This window comes from Nicotiana tabacum, chromosome 7 (assembly GCF_000715075.1).
Source record: "Nicotiana tabacum cultivar K326 chromosome 7, ASM71507v2, whole genome shotgun sequence".
Lineage (NCBI taxonomy): Eukaryota > Viridiplantae > Streptophyta > Magnoliopsida > Solanales > Solanaceae > Nicotiana > Nicotiana tabacum.
The window spans coordinates 49,954,936-49,966,303 of record NC_134086.1 but is presented as its reverse complement, the minus strand read 5'-3'; positions in this window follow the sequence as shown (position 1 = coordinate 49,966,303).

The following is an 11,368-nucleotide window of genomic DNA, read 5'->3' as shown; positions in this document are numbered from 1 at the left end:
AATGACATTGCAATTTTTGGAAGGATGATGGTCATATTTTCAAAATTGTCAAGGAACCTGGTTCCCATGACTCAGGTTAGTAGTTCCTCTTACACTCATATGCATTTTTGAACTGCTAGTGTGTCACAACATTAATTGCCTCTGCTTCTTCTCCATCCTTTTAAATCGACCCGACTACCCATCCCTTTTTTTCTCACACCTTATTGTAATTGGTCCCTTTTTCCCTCTAAATACCCCAAACCCTCTTTTTGTGTCTTCCCTCTCGGAGCATCGATTTCTGATATGGTGAATGGTGTGCATATGTTTGGTGTTTCTAAAACTCAATGTGCTCAGGGGTTTGATTTGAATATTTTGTCAGCATCAGGTAATGCTCCACCCTTTGTCGCCTCATTTTTTCCTAGGAATAGGGAGTTTTTCCAACTAAAGTGACATTAATAGAAATGAGATTATTTACTAGATTTAGAGTCATCACTTGGAATAATTATATCGTGTCCCAAGTCACCAGTTTATTTTAAATCCCAAATTGAGAAAATTTGACTCTATTTTAAAGTCTACAAAACCAGAAGACCAGACAAGGAATTCTGTTAACCTGGGAGAAGGTGTGAGGCACTCCCGGATTTCGTGGTTTTAGCACGGGCTCTTTACAATAATATACCTGGCTTAATTAACGGATTATTACGTGTTTAAGAACATATATGCATTTTACCTTCTAGCACTTTTAATTAGTTGATTATTTGTCCATAATCATATCACGCATATGTGTACACAATTAATAATACTTTATTATTATTAAGATGGTTTGGCCAAAGTCGCGCGAATGCATGCTTTGTCTTTAATTTGGAAAATCATAACTACGTCATGTAAACGTGTACATAATCACGATAATTGATTTATTAATACGCCCCTAAAGCAAACTACGATATTTAAAAGTGATTATTCATTTTGGATAAGAATTGTTATAGAGTTATTAACATTATCTATTTTGTCTGCCACGGTCCAAATGACCTAACCTATTATGGCCCTTCTTTATTATACTATCATTGCCTATTCCAAAACTCTTTTGTCTCAGAGACTTATTGAGGCTAAGGGCATATGATACAATAAAAAGGTCAAAATGAGATAATATTTACAAGAAAGCTAAGGAAATAAATTGGCACAATAATTAATAAAAAAATATTATCTAAGACATATTTAATATTTAAAATAATTAAAAATGAAATGGATCTTTTATAGCTTTATATGTGACAGAAACAAACAACCAAACATTCTTAGGCATTTAATGAGCTGAATGTATTTCACATTATTTAATAAACTAACAAAGAGCAAGAAAGAGTGATAAGAGATCGAGAAACGAACCTTTGAGAACTTAAATTTTTTTGAAACAAAGCTCAATAACGGAACTTCGAACAGAGACTCGCTGGAGACCTCGACGAAGTCCGATTACTCGACTAATTCTCGTCGGAGTGAATGGGTATTAAATATCTAGTTTCGAAACTGCTTGACGTTAATTTTGGCTGATTTTCGTCGTGTTTTTGAGGTGCTTTGGAGTGGCTTTCATAGAGGATTTGGCTGCGTTGAGGCTGTTTTTCAGTTGAAGTTTGTTGCCTGTTTTGAGGCTTGAATTGTAGGTCGTTTCGAACTGAATTTTGGAGATATTTGGGGCTGTTTTGAAGGGAGGAAAATAGAGGTGTTTGGATGGTGTTGAGGCTGCTGATTTGGTGGTTAAAACTGGGTTGTTTCAACTGAGTTTTTAGTGGTTAAAGTTTAGATGGGGTTGGGTGGCGGGTGACTCCAGGTTGTCATATGGAGCTGCCGTTCTTCTTCATTGAGAAAGAAGATAGAGATCCTCCATTTTTGGGGGTCCAGTTGGTTTCCCAGTGTGTTTTGTCTCTCTTTTTCCTTTGTATTTGTGTTTTTATTTTAAGTTGAGAAAGCAAAGATCAAAATCAAAAAGGGGGTTGGGTGTTTTTGGTTTCTTTTTGTCCGTTCTCTTCCTTTATGCTCTATTTTCTCTCTAAAATTCCTCGATCTGTCTCCTCTGCTTTGGCGAGTATGTGTTTTACATGGGTAAGGATGGTGAATCCAGGTGAAAGAATATTTTGTGAGTGGGCTAGGGGTGAGTAGTGGAGAGCAAGAATAAAAGAAAAAGAGAGTGTATGTTGTGTATTTGCAAAATCTGTTACAAAGTTGGATGGGGAGGAATCTTTGCTAGCTGGCCAATTGTGATTATTTTTTTTTTTTGTGATTTTGATTTTTTTTATTAATTAATAGATGAAAAATAAAATTACTATTCCTAAACTTGAATAGCAAGATAAAATACTAATCACTCATTTACTTATTAAACTAATATTTTTTTTTAAAAAAACCTTTTCTTTATTTGTAAATGAAGATAAAGCTTATATTAAAAATGCGACCCTCCTTTTTTTTATTTTCTATTTTCTTATGTAAGATATATAAAAAGAGAAATAATAACTAAAATATGTAGATTAAACTTAAAATATATTTACCTACTAAAAAGTGATAAAATATTCAAATATAGTCAAAAATTAGGTGTTCACAGCTGCCCCTCTTAATTTGGAAACATGAAGAGTTTTCAGGCAAAGACGAAGTGAGCCATGTGACTAATTTTTTTCTTAATTTTTATTCAAAAGGGAAAATAAACAAAGGAAAGGGTGCAACTGAGTCCTAGTTTTGGACAACCTACATATCCCAGGTCATAAGGAAATTAGGTCACATGTAGTTCGAGGAGAACGATGGAATGATGAGTTCATGAGTCGAGTAAGGTTCCATGGAGGCTCGGTCCGTGGTCCTATTATTACATCAAAATCAAAATCTAAAGGAACTAAACAAGCCTATTAGCTATGAGTTACAAGATTTCTATCCATAAGTCTTCTGAAACTTGATCTTGAGTCTTGAATGATTTTTCATGCAGACTTTTGATTGAAACTTGATACTTGCTAGCTGCAGGTGCTAGTTCATTCTTCTATGGCTTCTTCTGATAAAAATGGGGAATGCAGTGCTCGTGACTTCAGTCATGTCTTGAGCAGTTCACATCTTTCATCTACTTTTGCATTTTGGATTCACTTCTTTTTTTCTTTTCTTTTATTCTGGATTGAGGTTTCTTCTTTTGGTCACCTCAAACCCTGTGCCTCGAGATAAAACCTACCCCAGATACCCAAAACAAAATAAACGAACGAAATTTTTCTGCCTAGTTTTCACTAGGAAAATCTCGTGAGTAATTGGCAGAATTGTAAATCACATATGCTATTGACCTATGCTATTGATGAAGGGTGTAATGATGAGAGTAAACCCAAAGACTCGACTAGGATGCTAAAGACGAACAACTTAAGAAAATTAAAAGCTGACCTATTTTTCAAGCAGGACCCCTGAACTTAAGGAAAACTAAAGATTAACAATTTAAGGCAACTAAAACTGACCTTATTTTCTAGGCGGGACCCCTGAACTCAAGAAAACTAAGACTAAACACCTAAGAGAATTAAAAGCTGACCCTATTTTCCAGGCGGGACCTCTGAACTTAAGAAAACTAAAACTAACAACTTAAGAGAATATTCTGTTATGTTAAGTTCATGAGGTAGTGTGTTTATTTCAATTCAGTTGGTATTCGTCAAACCAATAATGTCCGTTTGTTTTCCTGTATCGTTGCAAATTGCCAAGAGCGTTGTTACGCTTTGTTTTGTGTTATTTTGTTGGGGTGATTGCTTGTCATGTATCACAATCAATATGGTCGAGTCAATGTATGTCGTCAATTAGTTTCAGCCATTAAATGGTAACAATTTGATTCATGTTGTTTGTGTTCTGCTGTGATCGTATTTGAATTCCACTAGGAACTGAAGTGTGTTGCCTATTGATTTTGTTCAATTTGAATCAAAACACATTTAGGGGTGCGTTATAATGGCAGTTCAGACTTTGGTCTTAAATGGATGGCATGTTTACTTGGTTCAGATTTTGGGCAGTATGTGCTTGGTCAGCTGATTAAGGAATTTAAATAATTGGACAGCATGTGCTGTCTGATTATATTCCTGCTGCCCATGCTTTACTAAATAAATAAGAGATTAGGCCACTTTAACAACCAAATAGAGAGGGGCTGTCAGGGAATCTCGTGGGAGTTTTTGTTTAGTTTAAATAGCTGAGTGGGAAAAACAGCAGGGAGGGGGGAATTCTGAGTTGTCCAACAGACTGTAAAGTGCTGAGGTTAGGCTATAAAAGAGGCAGACCTTCCATTAGAAGGGAGGAGGATTTTGGAGTCTGGAGAGAAGGTTTTCTTAGAAAAACTGAAAGAAAGAAACAAAAAAAAAGAAATCTCAGAACATTGTAACAAAGACTGTCTGAAAACAGCATAAGAGTTTAAGCTGGCCAAGCTGCCTTGGCCAATTGTTGTTGGTTATTTGCCGAACTGTGTGTGATTGTTAAACTGTCGGTGCTGTTACATTCAATATTCTGGGCTTCCTGCTGTTGTTCTTCTACTCTGTTTCTGGGATTTGTCTGTTTGATGCTCGATCATCTGTAGGCTGCATAGTCGTTGTTGGTTGTTGTTGCTGTGTTGCTGCTAAGTTGTTGCTGCTGTTAGTTGCATGCTGCTGATACTCTTTCTCTTCCCTTTCTTATTGTCCTAATATCCAGGTACACATTCTAAATTCACTGATGTAATGATGAGTTTGGAGCTGAATAAGGGCATAAAGAGTTTTGTAGTATAAACATCAATACAGTTACCTTTATTCTGCTGCTTGTAGTTTAGAATATTTGTGTGTTCAACATGTAGAGACTGGCTTTCAAACTATGTAATAAAACAGTTTTCAGTTCATAAGGAATTTAGGCTGGCAATCTGTGGTTGTACATAAATCAGGAAGAAGCTAGTTGGATAGTAACGATTATCGGCCAACAGTGGTTTCACATGGGGCCTGTTGAATTGAAAATGCATTAAGCACATTAACTTCACCTTAACTCATCAGTTGGTAATGCACAATTCGAATGCACTAGGCAATCTGGGTTAAAGCAAAAAGGAAAAATCGTGTAGTCAAACATGTAGTAATATCACATTAAGTTAGATAGGTTCGTTTCAAATGCCTCGTTTTCAAGTATCAAGCATGTAAGGAGTAGTTAACTGAACCTCGTCCGTATGATGAACAAGGCCGAATATGTCTAATCTCTTCGCCTAAAATAATCTGCTTCGATATCATTGTACGCTAATCTCATGTTTCAATTTTTTCCTTGAATAATAGAATAGAGAACAAAAGCAATATTTCTTTGTACAAACTCCGTTACGATTTTCCATTTGTATCAACCGTAAACTAATAATTAATAAGCTACGTTTTTCAGCATGTAAATAAGTAAGAAAGTTTTCTTTTATTTTTAGAGGCAAACCTAATAGAAGAAATGTAGTCACTGTAGGTTTATCCTTTTAAATAAAATGAGACGAGCCTCGCCAAATAAAATGCACAGATTGCGGGGCCCTCACAAAAAATGTATGCTTTAATTACTTAGAACTTGGGATCGGCCGTTTAGCAAAGTTCCACGGCCTCATCCAGAAATAATAACATGCTAATCGTTTTAGGAGCATAGTTTAATAATCTTACCTTCTTAAACTCGGGTGCGCATTTCATGCGACCCAAATCCAAATCCTAAAACATTGAATAAAAATATGTTCCGGATTGCGGGTGCATTTCATGCGACGCAATTCAAAGACATGTTTTAAACGATGTTCACATTCCTTGTAAAAAATAATGATAATAATTATGAAAGCGGTAAAAAGTTAAAAATTTGCACATAAGTTCATATTTGTATAAAATCAGATAATCAAGCCAAATATAACAGTTGAGCGACCGTGCTAGAACCACGGAACTCGGGAATGCCTAACATCTTCTCCCGGGTTAACAGAATTCCTTATCCGGATTTCTGGTACGCAGACTGTAATATGGAGTCATTCTTTTCCTCGATTCGGGATTAAAATTGGTGACTTGGGACACACTAAATCTCCCAAGTGGCGACTCTGAAATAAATAAACAAATCCCGTTTCGATTGTCCTTTAATTGGAAAAAACTCCCTTGCACCCCCGCGGGTGCGGAAAAAGGAGGTGTGACAGCTCTGGCGACTCTGCTGGGGATCAGAAACCCAGAACCACTGGTTCAGGGTTAGAAATTCGAGCTTAAATAAATTGTTATATTCAGCTTTATCTGATTTTGTTACATGATCTGTGCTCAATGTGCTAACTAACTGCTTTTACCGCTTTGATATTTTGTGAACTGTATATAAATTGTGCCGAAACCCATATCCTCTTTGAGTCTTCTATATCATGAAGAAGGGTGTACTTCGTATGGCTTCTTTTCTGTATAGTGTCAAATCCCAATTTAGAACGAGGTTCGGACAAGTTGCTAAGCCGGTGAAGCTTCTGTAATCCCGGTACGCTGCCCCCCCCTCGGCTCGAGCTGTCCGCTCGGGTAAGCCAGGTCTAGAACCAACACTCAGGTTCTGAACTTAGAATAACTCAACTTCATGCCGGATCCCTAGTAGGAAACGCTTATCTGCATCATGTGCATTTTTGACTTAGGGGACTCAACACAGGGGTTGGGTCCGTCTAGGAATAGCAACCTGAAACAGAAAAGGCCATCCTGATGCATCCTGCTCACTACTTGTGCATTTATTCGCTTCGAACATGCATGATGACCGGTTTTGAATGTTGGGAAATTTTTACAAAAAAAAATATATATATAAAAAAAATGACAAAGTTCAAATAGAAGAGAAAATGGGTATATTTTATTTTAGCAGTTTGTTTTACTAAAAAACAAAGAAAAAGAGAAAAGAGAAAAATAGCAAGCTAGGAATGAGGAATGAGTTTTTCTTTTAATTTGCTTTATTTTCAAAAAAAAAAAAGAAGAGAGAAAATATATATATGTATAAACTAAATAGTTTATTTACCCGAACTACGTTGGTTTGATTCTCACCGGATGTGGGATACGTAGGCAACCCTCATCGGGTCCAACTCCCTTTTTCATTTTACCAATAATGATATATAATAAAGTATATATGTATATATATATACACATGTATATATATACATATATTTTTTTTTTCAAATATTTTTGTTTGGGATCAAAATAAAGATTTTTGCTTTCGCCTAAAAAAACACCTTAATGAATGTGCAGGATGAGCACAGAGCAAAATGAACCGTTCTCTGCCCTCAACGAGGTCCCTCTACAACTCCACATGTGGTGGAATGACTTGGAAGCCGATAGCAAAGGGATAGTGGGAAGAGTATTGGGAGGTTTTGTCAATTTGTTGAGTGTTAGGCCGAGGACAGATATTCTTGAAGCTCTAATACCATTTTGGGACCCAACCCGCAATGTATTCCGCTTTGTTGACTTTGAACTTTCACCAACACTTGAGGAAGTCGCCGGATATGCGGGATTGAATGAGAGGTTAAGAGGGCAATATTTACTTTCGCCGAGGCCAGTATCTTCGCATGCGTTTCTGGATCTACTAAGCATCAGTCGGAAGATACAACATGATGATTTATCGAGAGGATGTTGTGATCTCCATTTCTTGTATCAGCGGTACGGAGCTCCGCAAGGTTTCGAGGAACCAAACCTTGGACTAACTCATGGCGGGAAAAGAAACAAATGGGAAGCAAGACGTACTTTGGCTTTCATCACAGCGTTCTTGGGAGTCATGGTCTGTCCAAGGAAGGATAAAAAGATAGAGATAGGCCTTGTAGGGATGGCCGACGTTGCAATCAAAAGAACCGACAGTACTGTGGTTCCTTTGATTTTGTCCGAAATCTACCGAGCTTTGACTATATGCCGAGAAGGAGGCAAGTTCTTCCAAGGTTGCAATCTGTTACTTCAGTTATGGATGCAAGAACACCTCCATCACCGAGTAGGATACATGAACCACGGGTTGACCGAGAGGAATTGTATCAGCGGCTTCGAGAAGCGCATGACAGGCGCCAGATTTCCTGAAGGTGTCGAAGCATGGTTTACACGGTTAAGGTCAACAACAGCTGACCAAATTGAATGGGCATTCGGTTGGTTGATTGATACTGAGGTGATCTACATGTCGGCTGAAGAGTGTCATGTTCTCTTAATGGGACTTCGCAGCATCCAGCCATATGCTCCTCATCGGGTATTACGACAGCTGGGCAGGTTTCAAGTAATCCCTACTGATGAATATCTGAGCAAGCATGCCTTGGAGCTGAGCCCGGGAGTCATATTTCCCGAGGGGAAGATTAGAAAGCTGTGGCACGAATGTAGATTCTTGGAACCCAAGACCATGGTGCGAGAACTAGCTAAAGGTGAGGTAGACCCAAAGTACGATGCTTGGTTCGAAAGAAGGTTTCAGATTCGGCAAAGACCTGCTAAAAGAGCCCACGTCCAACAATTCACAGATGATTCACAGGAGCAATGGGGATGGTTAAAAAGGGAGGAAGGTTACCGGATTGAAATTGGGAAGCTAAAGCAACAAGTTGAAAGGCTTGTATTTGAGAACAACGTGCAAGTCGCCTTGGAGCAGGCTGAAAGAAACAAGCTATCCCAAGAGAACCAAACCCTGAAGGCCCGCCTTCGCCAAGCCAGTAAGAGTAACGTTGACTGACAGAAGCGTCGCTCCGATGAAAGATTGATAGCAAGTTTGAGAAATCAGGTCGGCCAAAGCCAAGAAGAATTAGAACAATCAGAAGCTTGCATAGCAAGGATGAAGGTCAGATGGGCAAAATACACAATGGCCCGGAAGCAGCGTCTGCAACAGGTCATAAGGGATTATGAAATGAGCATCGGGATATTAAGGGAAACGAACTCCACTCTACATGATCGGATCGTCAAACAAGCACGAGACGCTCAGACCGACAGGAGACATTGTTACGATGCAATGGCCTGCATGGAAAGGCAAATGGAGCTGTTCCAGGATCGACTTGCCAACAATGCTCAAGCACTGGGATTAAAGAACCGGCAAATAGAGCAATTATTCGCTGAAAGGGACAACATTCGAGGAAGGATCGACGAGATTGGACATTACATCTACATGAGATGCCTAGCATGCGAGCAAATGCCTCGGAAAACCCTCCTTGATTCCATCATGGGCTGCGTCCACCGGATCATGAATGAATTGAAAGGCTTGCAGAGAGACCTCACACCTAGAGCCGCGAAAAGGCCGAATGATGCCTCACGGGCCCTTAAGTTGGAAAATTAATCCTTGCTCAAGTCCTGTTTATTTGGCTTTGTTTTCCCATATGTTGTTTTCTTTTCTTTTAGTCAAATCAAGTTAAAAACTGTGGGGTCTGTACTGTTGCTACTTTTGTTTGAAGTAATGTGTAACAGCAAATTTTGATAATGAAATTAAGTGACTCCAGAAGAATTTTTGTGTCTTTACTTTGTGGCAGAACTACGCCTGGTCTGATTCGCGCGGGGACGTGATACGTAGGCAATCTCCATAAGATTTGACCGCTTTTAATAAAGAAAGAAAAGAAAATACAAAAATAAAATAACAGAAAAGGGGACAAATGAGCAAACCGGGATGACGCATGTTGTTTGAAGAGAAGCATGTAGAAACGGTTAACTGCCTAGGAGCATTGCATCCTCTATGTGTTGAGATCAAATCTGTTAAACTCTAACGCTAACAAAGTTTGTTGTTGTCTGATCCAGACAGTTAGTTGTTAAAGAATTCTGGCAACACACCCTTACCAAACCAGATCCAAAGGACCGGTAGCAATAAGCATGACTACTTCAGAGAATAGTAACGAGGAAGAAAGGCCGATGAGCCAGTGTTAAAAGAAGCGATGGAAAAGATTGAAAGGATGGGACTAGAGATGAATGCAATGCAGCTAGCTTTAGCCAAAGCACAAAAGAGCCCTGAGCCACTGGGGCGCATGCCGGAATACCCTCATTCCGGCCCTTCCACAAGCCTCCCAAATCCCCGTTATCATCAAGAAAGAAGCCCTCATGATTCCCAAGCTCCACCACCCCATCAACCTCTCCCAACACCAAATATTCCCACCTTTGTGGGACCCACATCAGCCACCTTGCAAAGAACGACCAGTGAGCCATTGTTTCAGGCTCACGATACGCAATACTATCCCCCTGAGCCCACATTCCATGCCACCGAACCACAGACCTACAATCCGCACTTGGAGGTATCGGCAGAGATTGAAAAGCCGGTTAAAGTCCCTGAACAGGATGAGGTATTGAGAAAGTTCAAAAGCCTGGAGCAGTCCTTCAGGAACCTGCATGGTTTGGGCAACCAAGTCAGCGTAGCTTACAAAGATCTATGCCCTTTCCCGGACGTCCAACTCCCGGCTGGGTTCAAGATGCCTAAGTTTGATTTATATGAAGGGCACGACGATCCCATGGCACATTTGCGGGGATTTTGTAGCAAAATGAGAGGGGCAGGCGGCAAAGATGAGCTGCTGATAGCTTATTTCGGCCAAAGTCTGAGCGGATCTGCACTAGAATGGTATACCAGGCAGGATTCCAGTAGGTGGTACACTTGGGATGATCTGGCACAGGCTTTCGCAGGTCATTTCCAGTACAATCTCGAGATAGTCCCTGACCGTCTCACGTTGTTGAGGACTGGGAAGAAACCCGGGGAAAGTTTTCGCGAGTTCGGTTTCCGCTGGAGAGAGCAAGCGGCTAGAGTCGATCCTCCCATGAGAGAGGGAGAGATGGTGGACTATTTCTTACAAACATTGGATCCAACCTACTTTGGTCACTTGGTGACAACGGTTGGAAAATCCTTCAACGAGGTGGTCAAGATAGGGGTCATGATAGAAGAGGGTCTGAGGTCTGACAAAATCTTGAATTATTCGGCACTCAAGGCCACGACCCAAGCTATTCAGAGCGGCACCAGAGGTACGTTGGGAAGAAGAAAGAAAGAAGAAATTGCCACGATCGAGGCAGGCAGTTGGTCCAGGGCTAGCAAGCCACACTACAACCAACCCAGACCTCACAGGCCAAACTACCCATACAACCCACCACAACATTGCTATCCGCCTCGAGAACCATATTGTTTCGTACACCAGGCCCAGACATACACTCAGCCTCCGGTTCGCCTGCAATGGCGTGTGCCGGTTCCCCAGAACACATATGCACCACCACAAAACACCTATCCTCCACCAGGGGCATATAGAAACCCTCCAGGGGCAGGCTTTCGGGGAAATCCAGCTGCTAGGAATGACAGGCTGCGGAAACAGAGAACTTTCACTGAGTTGGGAGAAACCTACACCGCTTTGTTCCACAAATTGAGGCAATTGGGTTTGGTTAGTCCGGTTGAGACTCGAGGACCAAATCCCCCGCCCCAAAACTTGGACCAATCAATAAGCTGTGAGTATTGCTCAGGGATGTTGGGGCATGATACCTAAAAGTGT